The 15,983-nt window shown below is 30.9% G+C and overlaps 1 protein-coding gene across 6 annotated transcripts in view; it reads right to left on the bottom strand.

Annotated features, from left to right (window-relative positions):
• LOC107448091 (rab11 family-interacting protein 4B) overlaps nucleotides 1-15,983 on the bottom strand; it is a 122,386-nt gene that overhangs the window by 90,439 nt on the left and 15,964 nt on the right. The window lies entirely within an intron of this gene.

The raw sequence follows: 15,983 nt of genomic DNA, 5'->3' as shown, positions 1-15,983 counted from the left end.
TTCAGCGACAGACAAGCAGCCTCAATGGATCTAAATTCATTCAAAATTAAATCAAAAATTGTTATGAAATGGAATGCCTATTAAGAGAACTGGCAACCAGGAATAAAGATTATTCTTATCTGGAAGCCAGGACACGTGGGAATTGAAGGTATCAAAAGTGCTTATGAACTTGCAAAATAGGGATCCTCTTTTAATCCACTAGGAATGGAACCCTTCTGCGGCATCAACATGAACATTACAAGGGAAGTCATCCTTAAATGGGAAAAACAGGAGTTGAACAAAGTTTGGAACAACTCTCCAGGACAAAAACAAGCTAAAAGTATGATTATCAGTTCATCTGCAAAAATCGCTAAAAACCTTAGGCTCTCAAGATTGAAGATACAAACAATTGTGGGCTTCATCACTGGGCATTATTTATCCTTTCAGAAAACACTTTCATAGAATGGGAAGTTACTATCTTTCTCTTTTGACAATAACAAATATGCAGGAAATGCAACAAGGAGTTGGATCAACATATCATATTTTATATGAGAGCGATGCTCTTGCCCTTACACGATTTACTATTTTAGGCACCCTCCACCCTAAAGAACTGCACCTCAGCTCTATTAAAGAACTGTCAGACTTTATAAATAAAGTAGGCAACTCAAGACAAAGGAATTAGGTTTGGAGCACTAAATGCTACTAAAACAGAGGTGCCTCACATCATATAAACCCAAACAGAAAGAAGAAGGCAATGAAAAAGAAAATTTCAGTTATAGGAAGCATAAACATTATTTTTTAATAAATTAATAACATTTCGTAATTTTAAGGAACAAAAACTGGCCAAGTAATATTGTTCTTTTTTTTTTTGCGGGTATGCAATTTATATTTTTGCTAGTATACATCCATATAAAAAAACACACTTAACTTTCAAACTTTTAGTGGTTCAATGGTATTTTTAAATTTTAATAGTGAAGATTTATGGTTATTAAGCGATGCAAAGGCTTCAACAAAAAAAAAAGAACTTTGCAAAAATATGCTGCAAAGTTCCATTCCTATTGGATTGAAGTATGTGGCGTATCACCGAGAGTTTAGTGGCTCAATGGCTTTTTTTAAAATTTGCTAGAGAAGGTTCATGCTTATTAAACGCTGCGAACGTTTAAAAAAGAGAGAGAGAGAGAGAGAGAGAACTTAGCAAATCTTTTACTATATTAAAAATTTTCCAAAATCAATATTTTTTTTTACTTAAAAACTCAACAAGAATATTTTAAATTCAATTAAAATATTTTCAAACAACAATACATCACAACTATACTAACAATAGCCTTGTAAAAAATAAAGTCCATGAAGAAAGGGGACTGACTGGGTACAAGTTATTATAACCCCTCCCCTTAGTTAATTATAGATAACAGCAAGTTTGACAAGCACAATCACTTGTTGCTACACGAACATTACATTTTGGACTATCTCTACGCCAAATATTTATTTTCAACAAAACTAACATAATGCAAAATATTTCTTAAATTTAAGATTGTAACAAACAGTAATTAAAAAGAAAGAAAGATAGAAAATTGCGATAAAATAAACTTTCCAATTTTCCTAAAAAAATTACAAAAACTGGCATTCAGGTTAAGAAATATTGAGAAATTTAAAGCAATTTAACAACTCATTTCACATCAATACATTAATCTAAAAAAAGAAAAAATACGCGCAGCTTATTTCTTAAGTCTTTCTCAAATAACTACATAGAATTAACATTTTTGCAATAAATTTTCCCTTCAATTTGAAAAAAAAACGAAAAGCAGCAGCAAATAAATATGAAAACTTATAATTTATGAGAAAACAATGTGTTCTAAAAGTTTCACTTTCCGAATCTACGAAGTGGAACGATACAATTTAAGAAAAAGGAGAAAAAAAACCATTGTTTCGCAACAGAGAATTTATTGGAACAATCTAAAAAGTCAAAAGCATCATAAATAAAAATTAGTATTCCACACAATAGGGAAATACAACGATATAGTGACTGGCGACCAGGACTCCTTCATTTATTTTAAACGGCGCCATTAACCATGCTTTAAATGTGAACCCGAACGCCAAGTTGATTTTTTGCGCATTGATAATCCGGATTAAAATTTTAGCGAGCCTTGGGCATAACCTCGAGTGACAAATGGCGCAGGAAATGCAAATATCGTCTCCATCATTGTCAAGTATACGATACCTGTTATCAAGGTCGTATTCATTCACAGTTCCTAGCATGCCTTGTTCCACTCTGTTTACCGTATCAAATCGTGATTTTTCAGAGAATTTGATAAAACAAATTAGACGCTTTTACTTTACAAATTATAGCTTCTGGGAGAGAATTCAATAAAAAAAAGCGAATTATACACCCACCCTTTTACACCCAGGGCAAGATTAGTTAAGATATAAGCCGAACTACACACAGTTCGGCTGATTAATGATAGCTTTCCTTCAGAAAATAAACGTGTTAAATTGTCTGTAAAAGTAGTTCTGCTAAATTTCTGTGTATGAGGGAAAGTAATTGAAATTTCTTTTTTGCAACGGAATTGCTGACTTAGGCAGGGTCAATAAACTCGGAAGTAAGCATTTTAAAGTCAAACGGTATCGAAGATTTGTGGAATAAAAGACATATGCCTCTTAAAAGAGTCGAAGCCCTTGGCCATATAATTATTGAAAGTAGTAGTAAGTTCAAGTCAGATGTTTAGTATAAATTCCAAGCTTATTTTTTTTAACGCCGATGTTCTATAAACGGGAGAACCCTATGCTTGCAGTGTTGCCAGATTGGGCTACAAGTAGCGAATTGGGCTACTTTTGAAAGTCCCCGCTACTCAAAATCGAAATTTGGGCTACCCGCTACTTTTTGGGCTACTCATTACTTTTCGAACGCTACAAATCTTAAAAATCCGTTACTTTCTTACCGAATTTTATGATACTTTTGTTACGGAAATACTTTTTTAAAAATTTTTTTCCTTTCCTATGGAAGGTATTTTCTACATTAGGGAACGCTGCAAGCTCCATACCGCCTATACTTCCGGGTTAGTGTTTCCGGTGTATTTTAAAGCTATTTGGCTGACAACGTGATCATTGTGTTTTGAGATTCTTGCAAACGTGGCATTATTTGATTACTAGTGCTTACAATGCTAACAATACTTGTGTTTACAATGCTAAAGGTGCTAACACTAACGTAAGATGGTGCACAGCTTGCAACAAGAACAAACAGTAATAAACAAATGAAAAGAGGCCAAATTAGGACTGCCAAAAAAGCGAGCTATTCAAAATCTGGCAACCATGTCACCTTTTTTAACAATGTATCTATAAATAACTAAAACAAATTTTTACTTTAAACTCATCAGAATTACTTAACATTAATATCTTATGAAATTCGGCAGATTTGAGTTCAGAAATTATCTAATTTACTTCTTTGATTGAAAACAAAATTATCCGTTTGAAAATATCGCCTCGTAGAATAAGCTGTAGTAAGCAGTTGCAAACTTTCTAACCGGAACTAGAGCAGATATATAGAGCTCGAGATTGTTATTGTTTACATTTATATTGAGAACACCATCTATTATAAAATGATTCGGAAAAGTCTGCAGTTTTTATATCTTTTAAAAAAGAGAATTTTTTTTTTTTTCCTTCCTGAAAACGTTAGACAAGCTTTAGTTTTGGATTCTTGATTTGTTTCGCTGCGCAGAGTCTAGAATCTCTCCATATCTATGCTTCATATCATAAACTCGTGAAATCGATATTATCGATATATATCGTATATTTGTAAAAATACATGGCGAGTATGGTGAGGAAAAAAACTTCAACCATTATTAAACGTTTATCTTCTGGAAAAATCACGTGACCTTTAACGTGACATGAGTTAAAACGAAATATTGAATTTGACGAAATTTTTAACACAATACATTGAAATTTAAACTATTTTTTTAATTTAGTGTATATATATATATATATATATATATATATATATATATATATATATATATATATATATATATATATATATATATATATATATATATATATATAAAACGTAGTTTTTTGGGGCTACAAAATGTTCGAATCCGCTACTTTTGGAGCTCCCATTCGCTACTTTTTAATCTTAAGCTCTGGCAACACTGTATGCTTGTTATAACCGTTTAAATTGACGATAATCTATCACTACCTGCCACATACTGATGAATTATAGATAAAGCGACAAAAAATAAAGGTGGATGAATATATTCCGTTCCTTGCACGCAAATTTAAAACTTGTATATAAACGAAAGAAAGAAAGTTTTAAAAGCTTTAAAAATCGCTGACGTGACGTGAATCTTAGTGTCGTGTCAATTCGTCGAGGGAAATTCATCCAGCAGAATTCATCGGGGCGACAGTTTGTTGTGAGAGCAATTTGTCGCGGTGACAATTCGTCGTGGGCACAACGCGTCGTAGCGACAATGCGACGCAAATACAATTTCTTGAGGTTTTGATGAAGTATATCAATTTACGAAACTAAAACAATTGTTTACAAGAGTTAACTAAATATTTAATTTGCAGGGGTTGAAAAATTATGAAATCACTTAGGGTTTTGTGATGTGTGAAGGGTTTTGTGATGTGTTTGTTACTTGAAAGAGAAAGGAAGGGTATGAGTATTGCTTGCGTAAGACACTCAAATTAAAAATGATTTTGGTTTTCCTCTTCGTGTAACACAAATGCGTATTATTCCATGAAAAAGTATTCCACGAAGGCAACATTTCTCCCAAAACTCGACCCTGGAATTCCCTTGTCTTCTGGATGGGGTTCAAAATGTTGAAGTCGGGGTTACAAGTAGACCTACATTTATTTGGTTAGTTGTTTCGTTGTGTCTACATAGATAGAGCGATGCGCTGTTCATGTAATAAACACAATAGTTATGAATCCTCCATTCATTCCTTAAATATTAATTTTTTTCCTAAAGAAATTGACCGTTCACCATTATTTTCATGAGCTCTTAATCGAACCACTCAAAAACCGCAAATGAAGAAAAAATATTAATACAGTCATACCTCCAAAATGAAAACATTTTTGAGCATCGTTTCTAACACTTTAATTTATATGAACAGTAATTCTATTTCATGGACAGGAATTCTATTGAATGACATCATTATTTAAAAATTATACATTATTTTCCTCTCACTTTATATAGACTTATTCACTTTATTTAGAACATAGTGTAACGCCGGACCAAAAATTTAATAATAAGGTAGGTTAGTACTTTATGTACGTCGCACTACAGCTGCGCAATGGGTTATTGGCGACTGTCTGGGAAACATCCCGGAGGATGACCCGAAGACAAGACAGTACAATTTTGTGAGGCCACGTCCTCAATTAAGACATAGATCTAAGGGGAAGGAAGTTTTCTCCAAATCCCTGTATCCAGGGCACTGCTCAGTGACCGACCACAGGACTTTCGATTCCACTGATTTCACGAGCCCGTACAATCTAAGGAAGATCATATGTACTCGGTGGGTTTTAGCGGGGTCGAGGATCGAACCCCAGCCACCTCCGAACCGGAGTCCGATTCTCTAAACACTGGGCTAACACGGGCCATGTAATAATAAGAAAATGAGTTTATTTAAAGTGACCAAGCAATCATTTTGACAAAATCTTTCCTTATACTAGTATGTAAATATGATTTTTTTTTAAAAAAAAATTTTAATATAAAAAGTTTCTTATTTATGAACTCCTTAGTTTTAAGTTACAATACCCCATAATGTCTGATACATTATAGTTTCTAATCTTATTATAATTACTATATATCGAGCACTACTAAATACAAAACGAATATTTTATTAATTGAAATGCATATTTTTTAAAATTATTGGAGTAAACTGTAAAACATTGGAGATTGCAAAATTGATCATCATAAAAATCAAATCCCACGAATTTCCATCACTAGTTAAAATAATATTTTGAAAAAACTAGGAAATGGTAACTCGTTGATAAATCCAGACATGTAGCCTAATTTCATTATAGAGCACTTAGGTACTTTTAAATCAACTATATAGCATCATCTTACTTCCATCCGACAATCTCATCCTTCGCTTTTGAGTAGCGCTGAATAATTCATTATCCGAAATTGGGGGAAAGCGTGAGAAAAAGGAAGAAGAAGGCATCGCCCCAATTACCTGGACGAAGAAGATTCTCACACCTACGCTATCACTTCCGCCCTGCCAGCAGTTCAACGCATCGCTCGCAGCCTATGGCCAATTACAGATAATCAAAATAAATTGGGGTACTACTCTAATCGGCCGTTAAATGAGATCGAATGAAGACAAGTTCAAGTGAAACAACAACAGTTTATCGATAACTCAGTTGGGAGTTGGCTATCTTTTTTTTACTATAACGATAACGTTTTATATTTATTGTAATATAAAGATTTAAAAGCAACCCTATTTTATTTTTCTATTTACTTCAACACAGATGTATTTTTAGATCTGCGTTTCCTAAGACCTGTCGTCATATAATATCACGCGGTTTTTCCAAGGATTTGTTGTCAAATGGAAAAACGCTGCTTTTGGAAGGGTCAAATGGAATAACGCTGTTTTTCGTAAGATCTATCGTCACACGACTTTAGCGAATCTTAATATATGTACCTTTAGACAGCGCCATTTATACTAATTTTGGAAATGGCACAAAACTTCAATTTGAAGAAAGCGTTTGTGATCTAACTTTTTAATATTTAAAAAGTTACTTCATTGCATTTAGGTCATTAAAAATTGCCAAAAAATGAAAATTATTTATTGATTTTGTTAATTTTCACCTCACCAAATTGGCGATGTTATTTGTCTGTTCTAAAAGCAGGGAAAATTCGTTACGGCAAGATGGTATACATATTTTAAAAGAAGTAAAAATGGTATGTACAGTTTATAAATGGTCTGTATGCTTAGATTATAGCTTTTCCCAAAATGTTGTAACTTTTTAATTGAAGTAGATCAACTAATTCTCGATTTTCTTGATTAAAAAAAGATTAGTTCTTTGCCTTTTTTTAAACTTACAAAAAAATTTTGAAAGGTATCTAGTTTAAAATTTATAACTAAATTAAACTAAGTTTTCTTTCAATTTTAAAGCCCACCCCTCCTTGGTCTTGGAGAAAAACCCTTGAAGAATAAACTATCAATAATAATTTTTGGAGTTTAGTAAGCTGTAGCGTTAGTCCATAAATTAACACGCCCAAAAAAGTAACTGTTCTCATGACTTACTCATTTCCGCTGAAGGCATTTCTCATCACAAGGAATGAGAAATAGTCAGCACCTGTTTCAAACATCTGTTTGAGGGGATCTTTTTTCCAGGGATGTCAAGATTTACTTTTGGAAAGGATATCCTCGATTTCTTCAAACAAATCGTACTTTAAAACAGGAAAGAGAAGAAGAAGAAAAAATCGGGTTAAATTAAGACATGAGTTGAAACTTTACAAGTGCTATAACCAACTTAACTGAGGACAGAAGGTATTAACAGTGTTTATTGAAGCTCTTCCCAAAAGCAAAATAAAAATAGAAAAAAAGCCCCAGTTTAAGTGCTTTACAGTAGGAGCAGAGCTATAATTTTTTTAACTAGAAACTGGGTACTTCGATCGTGTTGAAATTAGTTCTGTTTTTAACCGGACAAACTCTGAGTTAATCAAGAAGGACCAATCATATTGGCGTGTAATTGCTGAATATGATTGGGAAACAAGCTTCTTGTTGCATTTATATATATTTGATCTTATCTAACTAAAGTGGGGGGGAGTCAATAAACTGAAATTAGTTTTGCTCTTAGAGTTAGATTTTTTTTTTTCTTGATGAAATTTCTTGTCTAAATATCGATTCTTAAAAACGTTACAGATAACATGGAGTCACATAAATGTTGCGACAAACTTCTAGAGAATTAAGGTACATCATCCACATTAAAATTGCAGAGAAGTCCAGGACCGGAAATGTCGTCATATGCGGTTAGGGACGATTACATATTATGAACTGTTTCTTCGTGTACTTCTGAACGGAGAAGCCTCCCTAAACGACATTTGTGGACATAGTTTTCAATGCAATTTTAATCCTGATAATGTGCCCAAGAAGTTAGTCGTCAAAAGAGTTGCCCAAGAAGTTAGTCAAAATGGCTAGCTAAAGCTAGTCATTTTTCTGAACCGTGTTATATATAACGTTTTTTATTTAGTCCAGCTCATTATAAGTTTACTAAAAAATTCATACTCGAACAAACTATAATTTTGTCGAATAGTAGCACTATTCTTTACTATTTTGTCGAATAGTAGCACTATTCTTATAATAAGCTTACTATAATTGCGACCAACTAAAGTAAAAAGGAAAATATTCAACAACAACAAAAAAGATCGAGTCGTTAAAGGCCATTGGATTGCGAATTCGGGATCTTGTATAACTCCACTAGTGAAGTAAGAACGGATGATTTGATTTTTTCTAGAAAAAAAAATAATTTATTAAAAAAGCAGAGCATCTATGAACTTTTAGGAATGACATATTGTACACAACCAAACAATAAACATCTTGATTAAATCTGACAGTTTCAAGGTCGAACAGTTTAGCTCCAACAGGCCTTCGAATTTTAGCTACCCGGTATTACCCCAATTACCCCCATACCATTTTGTCGTACAAAATTATCTCGATAGCTTCTGTCGCGTTCCTACGCTAGGTTTGTGAAACTCAAAAAGCATGCAATGCCGGATAGGGTCCTATTCCGCTGAACACTTCATTAATTGCAACAACAACAAAAAATGATAATTAAAATTTAATTCTTTACGAGTGTGCAAATCACTCTATCCTTAAAACATCTTTAGCACCTCTTTGAAGTACACAAAGAGATGATGAATGACAAACTATGTGCAAAAACGACATTATTTTAGAAAAACACTAAAATAATACAGAATTCGTATTAACCAGATACAACTTGAACGAAACAAAAACTTTTCATGCTCTGCAAATTTTATAAAATGCATGTATGTTATACTTAAATTATTATAATATACCCACAGACTATCACGAAATTACTAGCAGGAACATATCTCATAACACGGTAATAAATTGAATGTCCACTAACTAATACAGTAGAAGGAATCGATGGACTATTCATCTTTAATGGAAGCAGAAATACAACGATTATAACAAATCTGGTGCCATGGAAACACGATGTAACGCATCATTAAGGAGTGAAACATCAATACATGCACCATTCCGACAAAGTAAAAAAAAGTATCGTGATTTAAAGGTAAAAAAATCCAATATTTAATGACATTTTTAGTTTTAATAAAATGAAAAAAGGATTCTTTAAATTTCTCTAGTTACGCACTTGTTTACAATTATTATAAATTAGGTGTTGAAAAGGAATATACTGTTGTACACAGATTTTGAATAATGAAAAGAAAAATTTATGAAAGCTAGTAATACACTTGTAAGATGTAATTAAGTTACCTCAGACAACTGAGACTTAAGAAACATGACTAAATTAAAGTTACACATTTCTTAATAGATTTCATTTTATTGCCGACGTTGAACAGATGACAAAACTCTTGAGTTTACGACTACATATATTAAACTCCGCAGCCTTGTAAGTTTGAACCTAATCCAGAAGACAAGGGAACTCCAGGGTCAAGCACTGGGACAAACTAGCCTTCGTAAACTTTTTGATGGAAATAATACGCATTTGCTTTACTTGGAGATGGAAACACGAAAACCCCCCACGGTAAGGGAATTCCAACCCACGATCCATCTACCACTGAGAATATTTTACTGCAGCACTGTGGTCAGTGCGAGAATCCGGACCAGAATTCGTATAGACCAGCCACCGCTGGGATTTAAACCTGGGTTACCCTATTGGGAGGCAGACGCTCTATTACCTGAGCCTCTTACTGATTTAAAAAATATCCAGAAGTCTCAAAGATGAAAACTGTAAATTTCTTTTGAAAAAAATTTTTAAACAAAATTAACCGATTTCGTTGAAATGTTGGGTAATGTTATTAAATATTGAGTAGAAAAAGGAAAAAAAACTTTTTATGTCTTACAACTAAAAAGAAAAAAAATATTCGAACCTTATTAAATTAATTAATAAAACCCCCACAAATTATTAAAAAATATTATTTCTTAGAAATTTCCCTTGGGTAAACTAATTTTATAATTAACAAGAAAAATTATAATATTTTTATTTTAAAATATGTAAATACATATTTATCGAAACATAATAAATGCAAACTTGCATTCATTAAAATTCATAAAATTAATATTCCAAGATAACAAAATAAATGCAAACTTGCATAAATTAAAATTCATAAAATTAATATTCCAAGATAACAAAATAAATTAGCAACAAAAAAGACAAACGAACTTTATCTTTCACACGTTTGGAAGATAGTGACATCACAAAAGACAAGCAATTATGAAATGATGACTAGAATGCAAAATGGCGAAGAAAAACAAAGATGGCGTGAGAAAACAAAGTCTGATTTATACATTTATTCTTATTTTATTTCATAGTAGTAGGCATTATCTTGACATTCTTCCGGAAAACAGTGGCGAATCGAACGAATCCGTTAACAACGCTAAGTAATTATGCGGAATAACCTGCCGCTGTTCTTGGAAAACGTGTGAACGTGACAAGGGTTCCAATTTATTTTGATTCGACAAAACAGAAAATCGGGGATTATCTACGCTGTTCCACACAAAATGAGTTACGATGATTTAAAAATAAATTCATATCAAGAATTTCAACTCCGCTGATTTAGAAACGCATTTACACATATTAAAGTAAATCTTTTTCAGCAAGGTGATATTTTTTTACATGTGTAAAATGACGCTTTATCACACATCAATACTACATGTATCGATTAGCTTGACTTAGGCAGTTTTAGTATAAAGATAAAAAAAATCCATTCCAAAAAAAAAAAGTTAGCGATTTCTCGCTTACACCTGAACTGTCTTCAATTAAGATTTAATTTCGAGAAGAACATTTTTCTTTTCGGTGAAGAACATTAATATAAGGAACATCGCTGAGCAAAATATACATCTCCTGTTGTTCGAAACATTTCACAAAAAAGCACTAAACGTGTTCAAACAATAGTTGTTTAACTTTAGCAGAATAACTTTGTATATTTAATATCTAGTGGTTTATCTATTTACTTCCCGATGACTTAACTATCAGGATAACAGACGCTATAAATAAATATACATTTATAAATTTTGCTACCTGTATCGAGATCAAATCGTGAAAAAGCTCGTAGATAATGACGAAGACACAGATATACAAAAATAGGGACGAAAGTTATGCAATGGAAACAACAGCATGTTATTGCATTTCTCAAAATTTGTACTTCTAGAAAATGTCTAAAAAGATTCTTAAATAATGTCTGATATTTTCAAACTTTTGCGGATAAAGTTTTTATTTTTATTTTTCAAATCGTGTTCAAGGATAGCAGTGATTTAGTTTCAGCAAATTTCATGGGTCATTTTCTAAATTATATTAAATAGTGCTAAGAAATGTATATGTTTGGTTTCAAAATTGACAGATTATAAAGATTTGTGATCCGAATTCTATCATATATTGTGAAGCAGCACCGCAAAGTTTCATCTGGCAATCAAACTGGCTTTGATGTTTTTCATCCAGCTTTCTTTCACTTTGGAATATTCGATATGATTTGGAATATTTCAATATCATATTTTTTTTCTACGTTTCAAATTAATTTGAGACCAGCAATATGTATATTTTTCGTATATTTGTATGTATATTTCGACAAGGATTTTAAACATATATAATTAATGGATGTGAATAGGGAACATACAGTACTTATGATGTTAAAAATAATTTTTCCTTTAACCTGCTTAAATCCTATTTCCTTACCACTTTAACAATTCTATTTTTCTTAGGGGGTGATGGGGCTACAACGTCGTCAGCGTTAGCATTTAGGATAACAATTTATAAACAGGTCAAACAATTACTGCATATTCTCCTGAGATTCGGGCTTTGAATAATGGCAGAAAATTTAATTTTCATTAAGGAATACGCAGCTTAAAAGAAAGTAAATTCATAAATGCGTTAAAAAAATCTTCTTAAAAATACGATTAAGTAAACTCAATTTTTCCCAGTTATTTTTACCTATAGCATAAATTATAAATTTCATTTTTTAACATTTTATTACTTTTGTAGAATATTTGTTCACATTATCCACTCTAATAATTAGATATTATCGACAGAGGATTTTCTACTAGTTAGCAGATATGGCGATATTTTTACTTTCGTTACTTCTAACGAAAGTAGATGCAAAAAGTAAATATTTTTTACTTGTAACGATATGTAAGAATAAAAAGTATGTACTTTTACTAGCACTTCGTTACTTTTAAAATTTAACACCTTTACTTGTTTTTCCGATACTTTTTTTTTGGGGGGGGGGAGTACAAGTATTTGTAACGAAAGTGTTAATAGAAATCGTTACTTTCTTTTGAAAGTTTTTAAAAATTTACCTAAAAAAATATGTTATTTAATTTTTTTATTTTAATTTATAAATTTAATGCATGTTACATTCTAACTTACTACTTTTTCCAAACACCTTTGAGGATTTCATTTTCCTGACAGGGAGAGAGCGGCTCTTTTGAACACTCAATAACTTTTTGTAAAAGTCACAACAAATTCAAAAGAAAAAAAAACAAAATTTCTAAAGATTTCGTAGTTTTAAAATTAACATGCTTTGAAACACATTTATATGCTAACATTAAATTTTGATTTCTGGCTTGGTTTTCGGATATTTTCAAAGTTTATTATTTCAATGAATTTTGTAACATTTAAATTAAATAAAAAAAGAAATATTTTTTCTCGCATTTTTTAAATAAAAATTAAGGTTATTTTGAATTTTTGATTTCCTCGAAATGTGCTTTTAAATCATCACTTTTTTGTTTTGTACTTGTTTACTCGTTAATTTTTAAAATCAAAACTTTTAACTCATTACTTTTGCTACAGCCTATTGCATACCTGCCAACTTCTAAGCATTTGGCGTAAAATTTTATTTTTATATTTAAAGTGGTAGTAAATATATACTATTTTTTTCTTTTATAAACTTATTTTTTAAATGATTTCGATCACCACTATTCTTAAAATTAAGCATATACCTTAATATGTGTTACTATCACGGTTGTCAGCTAAAGCCTTTTGAAATATAAAAAAAAATTTTGCTTACAATTTAAATTTTAATTCTATTTTACTACCACTGGGAATAAACATAATGGAACGGATAAAAAGTTGGCAGGCTTGCTATTGGAATTAATATTCGTAGTAAAATATAAAATCCCAAAAAAACTAGCTAGAAAAAAAATTATTTCTATTCATATTCAGAAATTCATCAAATTAAAAAAATTTCAATGATGAATAACTTTTTCTTAGAATTAAACAGCTGGAAATATGAAAAATTATTATTTAGAAGTAAGCAGAGTTTGGAAGATTTAACTTTTAAAGCGGAAGGGCATATTTCATAAGCATAAATAATTAAAATGCTGAATTTAATATTTATCACTTATTTAGACCCAAATTGAAACAAAAAAGAAGAAAAGTATGAAAAATATGTTTGATAAAAATTCCTCGTGAAAGTGAAAAGCAAAACCATGTAACAATATTTATGACAAAATATTATCAAATTCTGTTCAATATGTTGAACGCTCTATTTCGGGAAAATATTGTGTTTTAATTAAAGAACTGAATCAGTTAAATCACGTGCATTAATACGCTATTCAGTCACGTGATTTGAAAGAACACCTGACTTGAATATTCTGCAGAAATTCTTTCACAGAATGTGTTACTTTCTGTAGACAATAAAGCAGTACTCAAATTGAAAAAGGAGAAGAAGAAAAAAATAAATTAAAAAAAAAAAACTCTCTGCGACACAATACGTTTATCTAACTTTAGGTCACAAACAATAGGAGGTGGTCAAGGACTTACGAGGGGGGGAAAATGAAAAGAACTAAACAAATAAATCGATATAATGATGTATATCGGAACAATCATATCTTCCTCTTTAAAAAACGCGATTACCTGTGCACTTTTCAAAACATTAGTGTGATATTTTTAAAAATGGATTTTAAACATCTAAGGGATATGTCAGAAAGGATTTTAAAAAAAATAAACAAAAATTTTTAAATTGGTTTTCATTTATGGGCTGTTCCATATTGTTACGTAAGAAAAATGCTTGCAAAGACACAAAAAATCCCAAAATTTTTAAAAATGCTTTAAAATGTTTTTAAAAAAAATGGGAAATTATACTAGAGTTACACAAATAATATATAAAATTTTTTGGAAGAAAAAAAGTTTGGTGAAAAAAAACTATTTCAAAGAGTTTCGGAGATTAGAAAAAACGAGAATTTTAAGCAGTTACAACTTTTATCAGAATTGAATTTTAAAATTATTTCGTTCAGTTAAAGTTAAAGCAGAAAACAAGGGAAGGGACTTTACGACTTTCTTGCGTAACTCATGAGATTTTTGATTTCCTTTATTTTTGCTGACCAAATAGATGCCTCAACTTGCCAAAAAAAAAAAAAAAACATTTAGAGTACTTTTTTTGGACTTTGTACCCTTGAACTCTATATTCTATTCAATTCAATTCCTATACTTTGCGGTTTTGACATAGATTCTAAAATAATATGTAGGGCAGTCATTACGAATTACCCTATACAAAGAGGAGGTAGTAATTGCAGAAAACCTTTTGTAAATTAAAATATCTTTTTAGAATAAAAAGCATTAGCGTAATATTTAAAAAAACCCAATATTTCTTTATGCATTTAAACTGGCTTAAAAATTATTTTAATAACATAAAACTCTCTAACTCTTAGTTTCAGAACAGGAAAAATATATCAAGTACTCCAGCTTTCATTTTTTTCATTGCGCAACCATTATCTGCATATGACCAAAGAACTTTAAAAGCGTATTTCTCGAAGATTCAATTTTTAAGTTAACCAAATCCAATATTAATATAATACTTCATCGACGGAATTAAAATTTAAACTGTATATTTAAAATACCATTCTTTCAGAAATACGACGGTTTATTTCATTTTATCGCATAGTTTTTTCGCATTAAAAAAAGCAATTGATTTTTAGGACTATCATTCTGGATACATAAGGTTTAATATTTAAAGGAAAAACTACAGACACACAAAAATTCAAAAAATGTTTTACATTGTTTTTATAAATAACTAATTTCCTCTAACTAAACCTCGCTCTAATTAACTTCAAATGCTTCACATTTAGTCATGCAAAACAAATCTAGCGTTCACAAAGATTATTTGTTAGACAATTTCTATAGAGTGATTGAACAGGAATAGTAAAAGTGTTTTTAGTAAGTACCAAGAGAAAAGTCCATTATTATTTCAACTAGCAATATAATAACTAATTATCAATATTCAAATTTATTAGTAATATACAAAAAAAAATTTAAAAAGTACCATCACAAAGCATTAATGATTAAAAATTATCCAAATCTTAAATCAAGTAATTGAATGGGTGATAAGTAAAGCCCGGAATTTCAGGCAATAATAAATGCAAAAATAGGCAGGCAAAAAGGCATTTAAAAAGCTTGAAATAGGCACTTAAAAAAGGCTCTTAAAATTGGAGCAAAATGGTAGTTGGTAATGACTAAAAGCCCATATGGGTATCCAAGGTATAAAAAAAGTTGCTAGAAGTATCCGGTATACCTACATATTCATTTCACTCGACTGTCGTAGCAATAGTACAAAAGAAGTGGACATAATTGCACAAAAAAAACCCTCAACTGCGTAGGTGTGAAATAAAAATTGAAAACTCGTACTTACTATAATATTGTATGCAAATTTATTCTGATGATTGGTTGTTGTTGCACATCACAACTAGATGCTTTTTCAAATTTTCAAAAGAGAAATTTTGTCTCCTGTCAGTCAATATAGTTTTAAACAAAGAGAAGGATCTTTCTACTTCGACAGAGGTTATGGGTGCGTACCTAGAACAACT

Source organism: Parasteatoda tepidariorum, chromosome 10 (genome assembly GCF_982258835.1).
Source record: "Parasteatoda tepidariorum strain Cologne lab strain chromosome 10, Ptep-v5.0, whole genome shotgun sequence".
In the NCBI taxonomy this organism is placed as follows: Eukaryota; Metazoa; Arthropoda; class Arachnida; order Araneae; family Theridiidae; genus Parasteatoda; species Parasteatoda tepidariorum.
The sequence above is the reverse complement of the archived record's forward strand: the minus strand, read 5'-3'. Positions and strand labels throughout refer to the sequence as shown.